At 43.8% G+C, this 12,550-nt stretch overlaps 1 long non-coding RNA gene across 1 annotated transcript in view; it reads right to left on the bottom strand.

Moving 5' to 3' along the window:
* Positions 1 to 12,140, bottom strand: part of LOC140128930 (uncharacterized) — a 124,407-nt gene extending 112,267 nt beyond the window's left edge. Inside the window, exons 1-2 of the long non-coding RNA XR_011855196.1 lie at positions 12,046 to 12,140; positions 9,809 to 9,944 (exon numbers count right to left, since the gene is read on the bottom strand). This is a non-coding gene — a long non-coding RNA (uncharacterized lncRNA). The remainder of the gene's footprint in view (positions 1 to 9,808; positions 9,945 to 12,045) is intronic.
* Positions 12,141 to 12,550: the final 410 nt, after the last annotated feature.

The following is a 12,550-nucleotide window of genomic DNA, read 5'->3' as shown; positions in this document are numbered from 1 at the left end:
TTTTAGCGCAATTCTACGCCAGCAAAGGCCCTGCATAGAGATGTATGCCAGCACCACTAGCCTCTGGGTAAATTAAGAGGAACCCTCCTGATGTTTTTGGGAGGAGGAGGTTTGGGGTTTTCATCATACAGCAGAGCATGATGCTAGCGTATGATAAATTCCCTCCATAGTACAATGCAAACCATATACGAGGTGATTGAGTAAAGCCCTGTAGATATTTCAAGGAAACTCATTACAATGAATTGGAAATTGATTAAAGTTCACCTATTAAAAAACAAAAAGTACGGCCTCCTCCATAAACCCCTACAGCCGTCCTAACCATCACCAAAATAGATGAATATTCTACCATTTTAGTAGAAATAACCTTTAATCAATTTACCAAAAAGGTGGCCAAAGTAACAGGACCATATAGCTTGCAATTCTGCTAACTGAACTGGTCAAAGACTTTCTACTTTACATTCTAAACACTAATATGATTTCTACACTCAACCTGCGCTATGCTGAACCTGGGGGTGGCCTTGGTGTCTTACAGCCCTGCTCTGGAGGTAGCCCAGGAGTCTTACAGCTCGTACTGGGGGTGGGCAAGGTGTCTTGTAGCCCTACTCTTGAGGTGACCCAGGAGTCTTACAGCTCATACTGGGGTGGACCTGGGTGACTTACAGCTCGAACTGTTGGTAAAACCAGGAGACTTACAGCTGGAAATGGGATATGAAACAGCAGTCTTACAGCTTGCTCAGGGGCTGACACAGGTGTCTTCCAGCCTGCTTTTGGGGTAGCCCAATGGTCTAACAGCTCGCACTGTGGTAGGCCTCAGAGCCTTACAGGCCGATCTGGGGGTGACGCAGAAGTCTTCCATCCGGCCCCGATGGTGTTCCAGGGGTCCGCACAGGCGCAGGTTTTAGCACAACTTTAAGTCAGGTAGGGTATTTCATAAAGATGTACGCCAATGCCGCCAAATGTTAAATAAAGAGGCTGGACCCTTCTGATATATCTGGCATGCTGATATATCCGATGCCAGCGTTTTCATCATAAAATAGCGCACAATGTGCCAGAGTATGATAAAATCCTCCCATAGTACAATACAGAACCAGATACAAAGTCATTTGGTTACACTTTGTAAGGTTAACGGAAAACCAAGTAAAGGGGTTCTCCAGTGACATACAAGTTAGCACCTATCCAAAGGACTGGGGGTGACTTCTTGATCGTTAAACATCTCAGAAAGGGGACTCAATATGGAACACGAAAACGGAGCACGTCGTAACCGTGAAGAGGAGAGTAGCCAGTCCCGCATGCACTGGCTGCTCCATCTAGTTCTATGAAGCTGACAGAGATAGCCTGCTCTCAGAGTGACCAGTGGTACCAATAGCTGACTGTAGAGGTGGCCCGGGAGTCTAACTTCCTACTATGGTGGTGGCCCTGGAGTCTGACAGCCAGCTCTGGGAGTAGCCAAGTAGTCTGACAGCGCACACTAGGGCTGGAACAGCGTTATGAACGGATGCAGGTTTTAGCGCAATTCTACGCCAGCAAAGGCCCTGCATAGAGATGTATGCCAGCACCACTAGCCTCTGGGTAAATTAAGAGGAACCCTCCTGATGTTTTTGGGAGGAGGAGGTTTGGGGTTTTCATCATACAGCAGAGCATGATGCTTGCGTATGATAAATTCCCTCCATAGTACAATGCAAACCATATACGAGGTGATTGAGTAAAGCCCTGTAGATATTTCAAGGAAACTCATTACAATGAATTGGAAATTGATTAAAGTTCACCTATTAAAAAACAAAAAGTACGGCCTCCTCCATAAACCCCTACAGCCGTCCTAACCATCACCAAAATAGATGAATATTCTACCATTTTAGTAGAAATAACCTTTAATCAATTTACCAAAAAGGTGGCCAAAGTAACAGGACCATATAGCTTGCAATTCTGCTAACTGAACTGGTCAAAGACTTTCTACTTTACATTCTAAACACTAATATGATTTCTACACTCAACCTGCGCTATGCTGAACCTGGGGGTGGCCTTGGTGTCTTACAGCCCTGCTCTGGAGGTAGCCCAGGAGTCTTACAGCTCGTACTGGGGGTGGGCAAGGTGTCTTGTAGCCCTACTCTTGAGGTGACCCAGGAGTCTTACAGCTCATACTGGGGTGGACCTGGGTGACTTACAGCTCGAACTGTTGGTGAAACCAGGAGACTTACAGCTGGAAATGGGATATGAAACAGCAGTCTTACAGCTTGCTCAGGGGCTGACACAGGTGTCTTCCAGCCTGCTTTTGGGGTAGCCCAATGGTCTAACAGCTCGCACTGTGGTAGGCCTCAGAGCCTTACCGGCCGATCTGGGGGTGACGCAGAAGTCTTCCATCCGGCACCGATGGTGTTCCAGGGGTCCGCACAGGCACAGGTTTTAGCACAACTTTAAGTCAGGTAGGGTATTTCATAAAGATGTACGCCAATGCCACCAAATGTTAAATAATTAAAGAGGCTGGACCCTTCTGATATATCTGGCATGCTGATATATCCGATGCCAGCGTTTTCATCATACAATAGCGCACAATGTGCCAGAGTATGATAAAATCCTCCCATAGTACAATACAGAACCAGATACAAAGTCATTTGGTTACACTTTGTAAGGTTAACGGAAAACCAAGTAAAGGGGTTCTCCAGTGACATACAAGTTAGCACCTATCCAAAGGACTGGGGGTGACTTCTTGATCATTAAACATCTCAGTGAGGGGACTCAATATGGAACACGAAAACGGAGCAGGTCGTAACCGTGAAGAGGAGAGTAGCCAGTCCCGCATGCACTGGCTGCTCCATCTAGTTCTATGAAGCTGACAGAGATAGCCTGCTCTCAGAGTGACCAGTGGTACCAATAGCTGACTGTAGGGGTGGCCCGGGAGTCTAACTTCCTACTATGGTGGTGGCCCTGGAGTCTGACAGCCAGCTCTGGGAGTAGCCAAGTAGTCTGACAGCGCACACTAGGGCTGGAACAGCGTTATGAACTGATGCAGGTTTTAGCGCAATTCTACACCAGCAAAGGCCCTGCATAGAGATGTATGCCAGCGCCACTAGCCTCTGGGTAAATTAAGAGGAACCCTCCTGATGTTTTTGGGAGGAGGAGGTTTGGGGTTTTCATCATACAACAGAGCATGATGCTAGCGTATGATAAATTCCCTCCATAGTACAATGCAAACCATATACGAGGTGATTGAGTAAAGCCCTGTAGATATCTCAAGGAAACTCATTACAATGAATTGGAAATTGATTAAAGTTCACCTATTAAAAAACAAAAAGTACGGCCTCCTCCATAAACCCCTACGGCCGTCCTAACCATCACCAAAATAGATGAATATTCTACCATTTTAGTAGAAATAACCTTTAATCAATTTACCAAAAAGGTGGCCAAAGTATCAGGACCATATACCTTGCAATTCTGCTAACTGAACTGGTCAAAGACTTTCTACTTTACATTCTAAACACTATTATGATTTCTACACTCAACCTGCACTATGCTGAACCTGGGGGTGGCCTTGGTGTCTTACAGCCCTGCTCTGGAGGTAGCCCAGGAGTCTTACAGCTCGTACTGGGGGTGGGCAAGTTGTCTTGTAGCCCTACTCTTGAGGTGACCCAGGAGTCTTACAGCTCATACTGGGGTGGACCTGGGTGACTTACAGCTTGAACTGTTGGTGAAACCAGGAGACTTACAGCTGGAAATGGGATATGAAACAGCAGTCTTACAGCTTGCTTAGGGGCTGACACAGGTGTCTTCCAGCCTGATTTTGGGGTAGCCCAATGGTCTAACAGCTCGCACTGTGGTAGGCCTCAGAGCCTTACAGGCCGATCTGGGGGTGATGCAGAAGTCTTCCATCCAGCCCCGATGGTGTTCCAGGGGTCCGCACAGGCGCAGGTTTTAGCACAACTAAGTCAGGTAGGGTATTTCATAAAGATGTACGCCAATGCCGCCAAATGTTAAATAATTAAAGAGGCTGGACCCTTCTGATATATCTGGCATGCTGATATATCCAATGCCAGTGTTTTCATCATACAATAGCGCACAATGTGCCAGAGTATGATAAAATCCTCCCATAGTACAATACAGAACCAGATACAAAGTCATTTGGTTACACTTTGTAAGGTTAAAGGAAAACCAAGTAAAGAGGTTCTGCAGTGACATACAAGTTAGCACCTATCCAAAGGACTGGGGGTGACTTCTTGATCGCTAAAAATCTCAGTGAGGGGACTCAATATGGAACATGAAAACGGAGCACGTCGTAACCGTGAAGAGGAGAGTAGCCAGTCCCGCATGCACTGGCTGCTCCATCTAGTTCTATGAAGCTGACAGAGATAGCCTGCTCTCAGAGTGACCAGTGGTACCAATAGCTGACTGTAGGGGTGGCCCGGGAGTCTAACATCCTACTATGGTGGTGGCCCTGGAGTCTGACAGCCAGCTCTGGGAGTAGCCAAGTAGTCTGACAGCGCACACTAGGGTTGGAACAGCGTTATGAACTGATGCAGGTTTTAGCGCAATTCTACGTTGGCAAAGGCCCTGCATAGAGATGTATGCCAGCGCCACTAGCCTCTGGGTAAATTAAGAGGAACCCTCCTGATGTTTTTGGGAGGAGGAGGTTTGGGGTTTTCATCATACAACAGAGCATGATGCTAGCGTATGATAAATTCCCTCCATAGTACAATGCAAACCATAAATGAGGTGATTGAGTAAAGCCCTTTAGATATTTCAAGGAAACTCATTACAATGAATTGGAAATTGATTAAAGTTCACCTATTAAAAAACAAAAAATACGGCCTCCTCCATAAACCCCTACAGCCGTCCTAACCATCACCAAAATAGATGAATATTCTACCATTTTAGTAGAAATAACCTTTAATCAATTTACCAAAAAGGTGGCCAAAGTAACAGGACCATATACCTTGCAATTCTGCTAACTGAACTGGTCAAAAACTTTCTACTTTACATTCTAAACACTATTATGATTTCTACACTCAACCTGCACTATGCTGAACCTGGGGGTGGCCTTGGTGTCTTAAAGCCCTGCTCTGGAGGTAGCCCAGGAGTCTTACAACTCGTACTGGGGGTGGGCAAGTTGTCTTGTAGCCCTACTCTTGAGGTGACCCAGGAGTTTTACAGCTCATACTGGGGTGGACCTGGGTGACTTACAGCTCGAACTGTTGGTGAAACAAGGAGACTTACAGCTGGAAATGGGATATGAAACAGCAGTCTTACAGCTTGCTCAGGGGCTGACACAGGTGTCTTCCAGCCTGATTTTGGGGTAGCCCAATGGTCTAACAGCTCGCACTGTGGTAGGCCTCAGAGCCTTACAGGCCGATCTGGGGGTGATGCAGAAGTCTTCCATCCAGCCCCGATGGTGTTCCAGGGGTCCGCACAGGCGCAGGTTTTAGCACAACTAAGTCAGGTAGGGTATTTCATAAAGATGTACGCCAATGCCGCCAAATGTTAAATAATTAAAGAGGCTGGACCCTTCTGATATATCTGGCATGCTGATATATCCGATGCCAGCGTTTTCATCATACAATAGCGCACAATGTGCCAGAGTATGATAAAATCCTCCCATAGTACAATACAGAACCAGATACAAAGTCATTTTTTTACACTTTGTAAGGTTAACGGAAAACCAAGTAAAGGGGTTCTCCAGTGACATACAAGTTAGCACCTATCCAAAGAACTGCGGGTGACTTCTTGATCGTTAAACATCTCAGTGAGGGGACTCAATATGGAACACGAAAACGGAGCACGTCGTAACCGTGAAGAGGAGAGCAGCCAGTCCCGCATGCACTGGCTGCTCCATCTAGTTCTATGAAGCTGACAGAGATAGCCTGCTCTCAGAGTGACCAGTGGTACCGATAGCTGACTGTAGGGGTGGCCCGGGAGTCTAACAGCCTTCTATGGTGGTGGCCCTGGAGTCTGACAGCCAGCTCTGGGAGTAGCCAAGTATTCTGACAGCGCACACTAGGGCTGGAACAGCGTTATGAACTGATGCAGGTTTTAGCGCAATTCTACACCAGCAAAGGCCCTGCATAGAGATGTATGCCAGTGCCACTAGCCTCTGGGTAAATTAAGAGGAACCCTCCTGATGTTTTTGGGAGGAGGAGGTTTGGGGTTTTCATCATACAACAGAGCATGATGCTAGCGTATGATAAATTCCCTCCATAGTACAATGCAAACCATATACGAGGTGATTGAGTAAAGCCCTGTAGATATTTCAAGGAAACTCATTACAATGAAATGGAAATTGATTAAAGTTCACCTATTAAAAAACAAAAAGTACGGCCTCCTCCATAAACCCCTACAGCCGTCCTAACCATCACCAAAATAGATGAATATTCTACCATTTTAGTAGAAATAACCTTTAATCAATTTACCAAAAATGTGGCCAAAGTAACAGGACCATATACCTTGCAATTCTGCTAACTGAACTGGTCAAAGACTTTCTACTTTACATTCTAAACACTATTATGATTTCTACACTCAACCTGCGCTATGCTGAACCTGGGGGTGGCCTTGGTGTCTTACAGCCCTGCTCTGGTGGTAGCCCTGGAGTCTTACAGCTCGTACTGGGGGTGGGCAAGGTGTCTTTTAGCCCTACTCTTGAGGTGACCCAGGAGTCTTACAGCTCATACTGGGTTGGACCTTGGTGACTTACAGCTCGAACTGTTGGTTAAACCAGGAGACTTACAGCTGGAAATGGGATATGAAACAGCAGTCTTATAGCTTGCTCAGGGGCTGACACAGGTGTCTTCCAGCCTGCTTTTGGGGTAGCCCAATGGTCTAACAGCTCGCACTGTGGTAGGCCTCAGAGCCTTACAGGCCGATCTGGGGGTGACGCAGAAGTCTTCCATCCGGCCCCGATGGTGTTCCAGGGGTCCGCACAGGCGCAGGTTTTAGCACAACTTTAAGTCAGGTAGGGTATTTCATAAAGATGTACTCCAATGCCGCCAAATGTTAAATAATTAAAGAGGCTGGACCCTTCTGATATATCTGGTATACTGATATATCCGATGCCAGTGTTTTCATCATACAATAGCGCACAATGTGCCAGAGTATGATAAAATCCTCCCATAGTACAATACAGAACCAGATACAAAGTCATTTGGTTACACTTTGAAAGGTTAACGGAAAACAAAGTAAAGGCGTTCTCCAGTGACATACAAGTTAGCACATATCCAGAGGACTGGGGGTGACTTCTTGATCGTTAAACATCTCAGTGAGGGGACTCAATATGGAACACGAAAACGGAGCACGTCGTAACCGTGAAGAGGAGAGCAGCCAGTCCCGCATGCACTGGCTGCTCCATCTAGTTCTATGACGCTGACAGAGATAGCCTGCGCTCAGAGTGACCAGTGGTACCGATAGCTGACTGTAGGGGTGGCCCAGGAGTCTAACAGCCTACTGTGGTGGTGGCCCTGGAGTCTGACAGCCAGTTCTGGGAGCAGCCAAGTAGTCTGACAGTGCACACTAGGGCTGGAACAGCTATATGAACTGATGCAGGATTTAGCACCTGCATCAATTTTGAAGTTAAATCCTGCGGTTTGTCCGAATCCGTCGGATCGTCCGATGGCCCTTCCCCCAATTTGTGGTGCCAAAATTCAATCACATATGCCTAAAACCCCTTTTAAATCCATGTCTTAATGGCGAAAATCAAAAATCATCGGGATGTCCAACGAAAGTTCGGTCCACGGGGCCCCTTATTAAATGTGCCAGAGTATGATAAATTTATTCCATAGTGCAATACAGAACCAGTTACAAGGTCATTGATTATGTTTTTTATTGCTTATGGAAAACCAATTAAAGGATTTCTCCAGGTACATACAAGTTAGACCCTATCCAAAGTATAGGGTCTAACTTCATGATCATTAATGGTCTCGTATGGAACACGAAAACTGAGAACGTCGAAACCTGTGATGAGGAGAAGTGCCAGTCACATATGCACTGGCTGCTCCATTCCTTTCTGTAGTGACAGACCTAGCCTGCTCTCAGCGTTGCCTATGGTTCTCTGAAAGCGCAAACTGGTGTTCGACCAGGGTTATGAACTGCCGCAAGTTTTAGTGCAATTTTATACCAGGCAGGGCTCTGCATATAGTTTTATGCCGTCGCTGCTACCCTCTGGATAATTCAAGTGTATCCCTGATATTTTTGGCGAGGAGTAATAGTGGGGTTTTTATCATACAAAAAGCTGGTGATGATAATGTTGGGTTAAGCTTTGTAATGTTAAAAAATGGTAAACCATTAGCATGGTAAACCAATTAAAGGGGTTCTCCGTTGACATACAAGTTAGTCCCACTAATTTGTTTGACCAGGAATCTTACTGCGTGCTCTGGCAGTAGCCCTGGAGTTTGATAGCGGAAACTAGGTGTCGGTCAGGGCCTTGCATAAAGTAGTATGCCAGTGCCGATAGTCTAAAATTTTTTTTTGGCTTGGAGTAGGACGGGATTTTCATTATAAATTAGCGCACATTGCACTATATTTACTATTCAATGCTTGCACATGTATTCAAGAAGTGTCTGTGCCACATGTGTGGCATACGACTATGTGTCACGGCTTGCCCAGCACAAATTTCTGCACTAAAACGTTGGGTTGCACAATTGGTCTGTGGGACATTTTTTACAGAGTGTTGCTCTCTCTATGTTAAAGGTGCACCAAAAAAAAGTTGGTACAACCCTGTGGGAGCAGTGCAGGGTGCGCCAGATTTGTAAGAAATGTGCACCACATCCATGAATCTGGCACATCTTGCAGACTTGACAGGCAAACGGTGCATAGTGCAGTTTGCATTGTTTTTGTCAAATGTGGGGTAATGTGCCAGTGTATGATGAATTCCCTCCATACTACAATGCAAAACCATACACACAGTGATTTGGTTAAGCCGTGTTAATGCTTATGGAAAACCAGTTAAAATTAATTGGTAAGTAATTAAAATTCACCTTTTAAAAAACAAAACATACAGCCTCCCCCATATACTTCTACAGCAGTTCTAGCTATCACCAAAATAGGTGAATATTCTACCATTTTAGTAGAAATAATACTCAGATCCTGTATAAACATAGTTTGTGATTATCACAGTACTATTACTCCTATCCTACTCCTTTATGGATATCACAGAACTGCTTCTCTTATTCTGAATATGTAGTACATGGATATCACAGCCCTTGTCCCATCCTTTATATACTGTGTAGTATAGGGATATAGTCATAGGACTACTACTAGGATCCTGTATATATATATCATGGGAATATCAAAGTGCTATTACTATTATAATACAATATACTATCTATCTATCTATCTATACAGATACCACTACTACTATCTATATCCTGTAAAAGTAGTACAGCCAGTAGTCAATTATTATATAGGCAGTTTAGTTGGTGGCACAGGTCCCGCAGATTGTAGCCCACAGAATGGACAAATCTTACTTTCTCCACAAAGCTCGATTCTAGCACCAAATGTAGGAAGTGAATTTAATACTTGTAGAGGCTATAATATTTACACAGCTCAGGGCCTGTTGCAGTCTTAATCCGCTCTGAGTACTGGGACATCACAGTACTACTACTATTCCTATCCTTCATATATAGTGTATATATATAGTGTATATATATATATATATATATATATATATATATATATATAGTATAGTATATAGTATATATATCACAATTTCATCTACTCCTATCCTGTATATATAGATAGATATCATACTACTACTACAATTTATACAAGGAAATTGTCTAAAATGTATGACAACAACTGCCCTCCCCGCCAAGATAAGGGCCTGAGCACTTACCTGCTTCCTGTTCTTTCATCATCTAGGAGTTCAGTCCAGGTCTTGAGGTCTCTTGTGATCCAGGAGACCAGGTCTCCACGTCCTTCTCCTAGCTCTGCCACCTAAAGAATGACTCGAATGCGCCGATATTCATACCCTGAAAGGTAAGCAGTACTTCAGAATATTGCTCCTGATTGAACAGTTCAGCTTGGCAGAGCTGTAGAATCTTCCTCCATGTTGGCCATTGATAGAGTGCCGATTGGCTTCTCCTGGTTAGATCACATGGCTGTGGCTGCAACACCTGATTAGTCAGTTTCAGGTGCGTCTATGACATCATACACTTTGTGACTACATAATAGCCAGTGTTCTATCCCAAGATGTTGCTTGGCTATGTTTACTGAACTGCAGTTACTATGGCGGCCATGGCTTACATTCAAAAACTAAGGAGTTTTAGTAGAACTAGGATAAGTTGTTTTTATTATAAGTTGTCAAATAAAGATTTTAGTGTCAGTATGACATAACATTTACCATTTATAACTTATTTCCAGGAAAAAATGAACCCCTATAAATCTAATGTGGTGGTAGCTGGTGACAGTTCTACTCCTCCTATTCTGTATATTTAGTGATATCATAGTGCTAGTATTCCTAGCCTGAATATATATTATGGAAATAGCATACTAATTTCTACTACTACTTTCTAGCCTGTATATATAGTACTGGGATATATCACAGTACTACTACTCCTCCTGTATTTATGGTATGGAGATATCACACTACTACTCCCATCCTTTAGATATAGTTTGGGAATATCACAGGACTACTACTCCTATTGTGTTTATATACTATGGTGTTATTGTATCCTATCATATCCTGTATATACAGTACTAGCATTAGTGGATTGTAAAATAGGCAGTTTGGATGGTAGCCAAGGGGCCTAAACCTTATGGAAGCCCACGGCCTGCTAAACCATCAATTAAATTTGATACCAAGGCAGACCTTCACTCATGAAATCCTTGTAAATATATATATGTTCCTGCTCACAACACACAAGTATACAAGAGCCATTTCAGGACCTTTGAAGGTCCTCTAAAGGTCTTGAAACCACTAGAGGCTATAATATTCATACAGCCCAGGGCCCATAGCAATGTTAATCTGCCCAGAGTACAGTATTGCTTCTCTTATTCTGAATATATAGTGTATGGATATCATAGCACTTCTCTTATACTGTATACATAGTATGGGGATGTCACAGGACTACTACTCCTATCTTGTATATATAGTATGGAGATATCACAGTACTGCTCCTTCTATCTTGTATATATAGGATGGAGATATCACAGCACTTTTCCTATCCTGTATACATAGTATGGGGATATCACAGGACTACTACTCCTATCATGTATATATAGTATGGAGATATCACAGTACTGCTCCTTCTATCTTGTATATATAGCATGGAGATATCACAGCACTTCTCCTATCCTGTATACATAGTATGGGGATATCATAGGACTACTACTCCTATCTTGTATATATAGTATGGAGATATCACAGTACTGCTCCTTCTATCCTGTATATATAGGATGGAGATATCACAGCACTTCTCCTATCCTGTATACATAGTATGGGGATGTCACAGGACTACTACTCCGATCCTTTCTATATCATGGGAATATCACAGTACTATTAGTCTTATACTTTATATATAGTATGGGGGCTAATACCACTACTCATATCCTGTATATACTGTATGGTGATATCATATTATAAATAGTACTGGCAGTTGTTGATTATAATATAGGCAGTTTGAGTGGTGGCTCGGGTCCCAAGCCTCCTGGGGGCCTAGGCCACCCTGACCACCAATTAAATTTGATACTGAGAATGATCTTTACTCATGAAACCATCATATATACATGTTCCAGCTCTCAATACACATGTACGCAAGAGCCATTTCAGGACCTTTGAAGGTCCTCTAAAGGTACTGAAACGGCAGATTGTAGCAGGCAAAAGGGACACATTCTCCATTCCTGCAAAGCTTAATTCTAGCACCATGTGTAGGTGAATTCCAGAATGTAGTGAATTTAAGACTTGTAGGAGTTAGAATACTCATACAGCCCAAGGCCCATGGCAGTCTTAATCTGACCTGAGTACTTGGATATTATAGTACTATCATACTACTACTACAATGTATACAAGGAAATTGTGTAAAATCTATGACAATTGCCATCCCCCACCAAGATAAGGGCCTGAGCACTTACCTTCATTCCTGTTCTTTATTCATCTATGCCTTTTGGGAAGGTCTTGGGGTCTCCTGTGGTACAGGTGACCAGGTTTCCACGTCCTTCTCCTAGCTCTGCCACCTGCAGAATGACCTGAGTGCCTGTCGCTCGCCGGTATTTATACCCTGGAAGGTGGGCGGGACTTCAGAAGATTGCTCCTGATTGGTCGGTCTAGCTTGGCAGAGCTGTAGAATCTTACTTCTGATTGGCCAGTAACAATAGCTTCTCCTGATTGGTTAGATTAGATGGGTGTGACTGCAACACCTTGCTTTTGATTGGTCGGTTTCTGGTGGGTCTATGACATCACACCCATTGTGACATCATAATAGCAAGTGTTCTATCCCAAGATGTTCCTTGGCCATGTTTACTAGACTGCAGTTACCATGGCAACCATGACCAACATGCAAAAACTGAGCAGTTTTAGTAGAACTAGGATGTAAGTTGTCATTTACCATTTATGAACTATTTCCAGAAAAAAAGGAAG

This window comes from Engystomops pustulosus, chromosome 4 (assembly GCF_040894005.1).
Source record: "Engystomops pustulosus chromosome 4, aEngPut4.maternal, whole genome shotgun sequence".
NCBI classification, from domain to species: Eukaryota; Metazoa; Chordata; class Amphibia; order Anura; family Leptodactylidae; genus Engystomops; species Engystomops pustulosus.
This window is presented reverse-complemented; position numbering and strand designations above follow the sequence as displayed.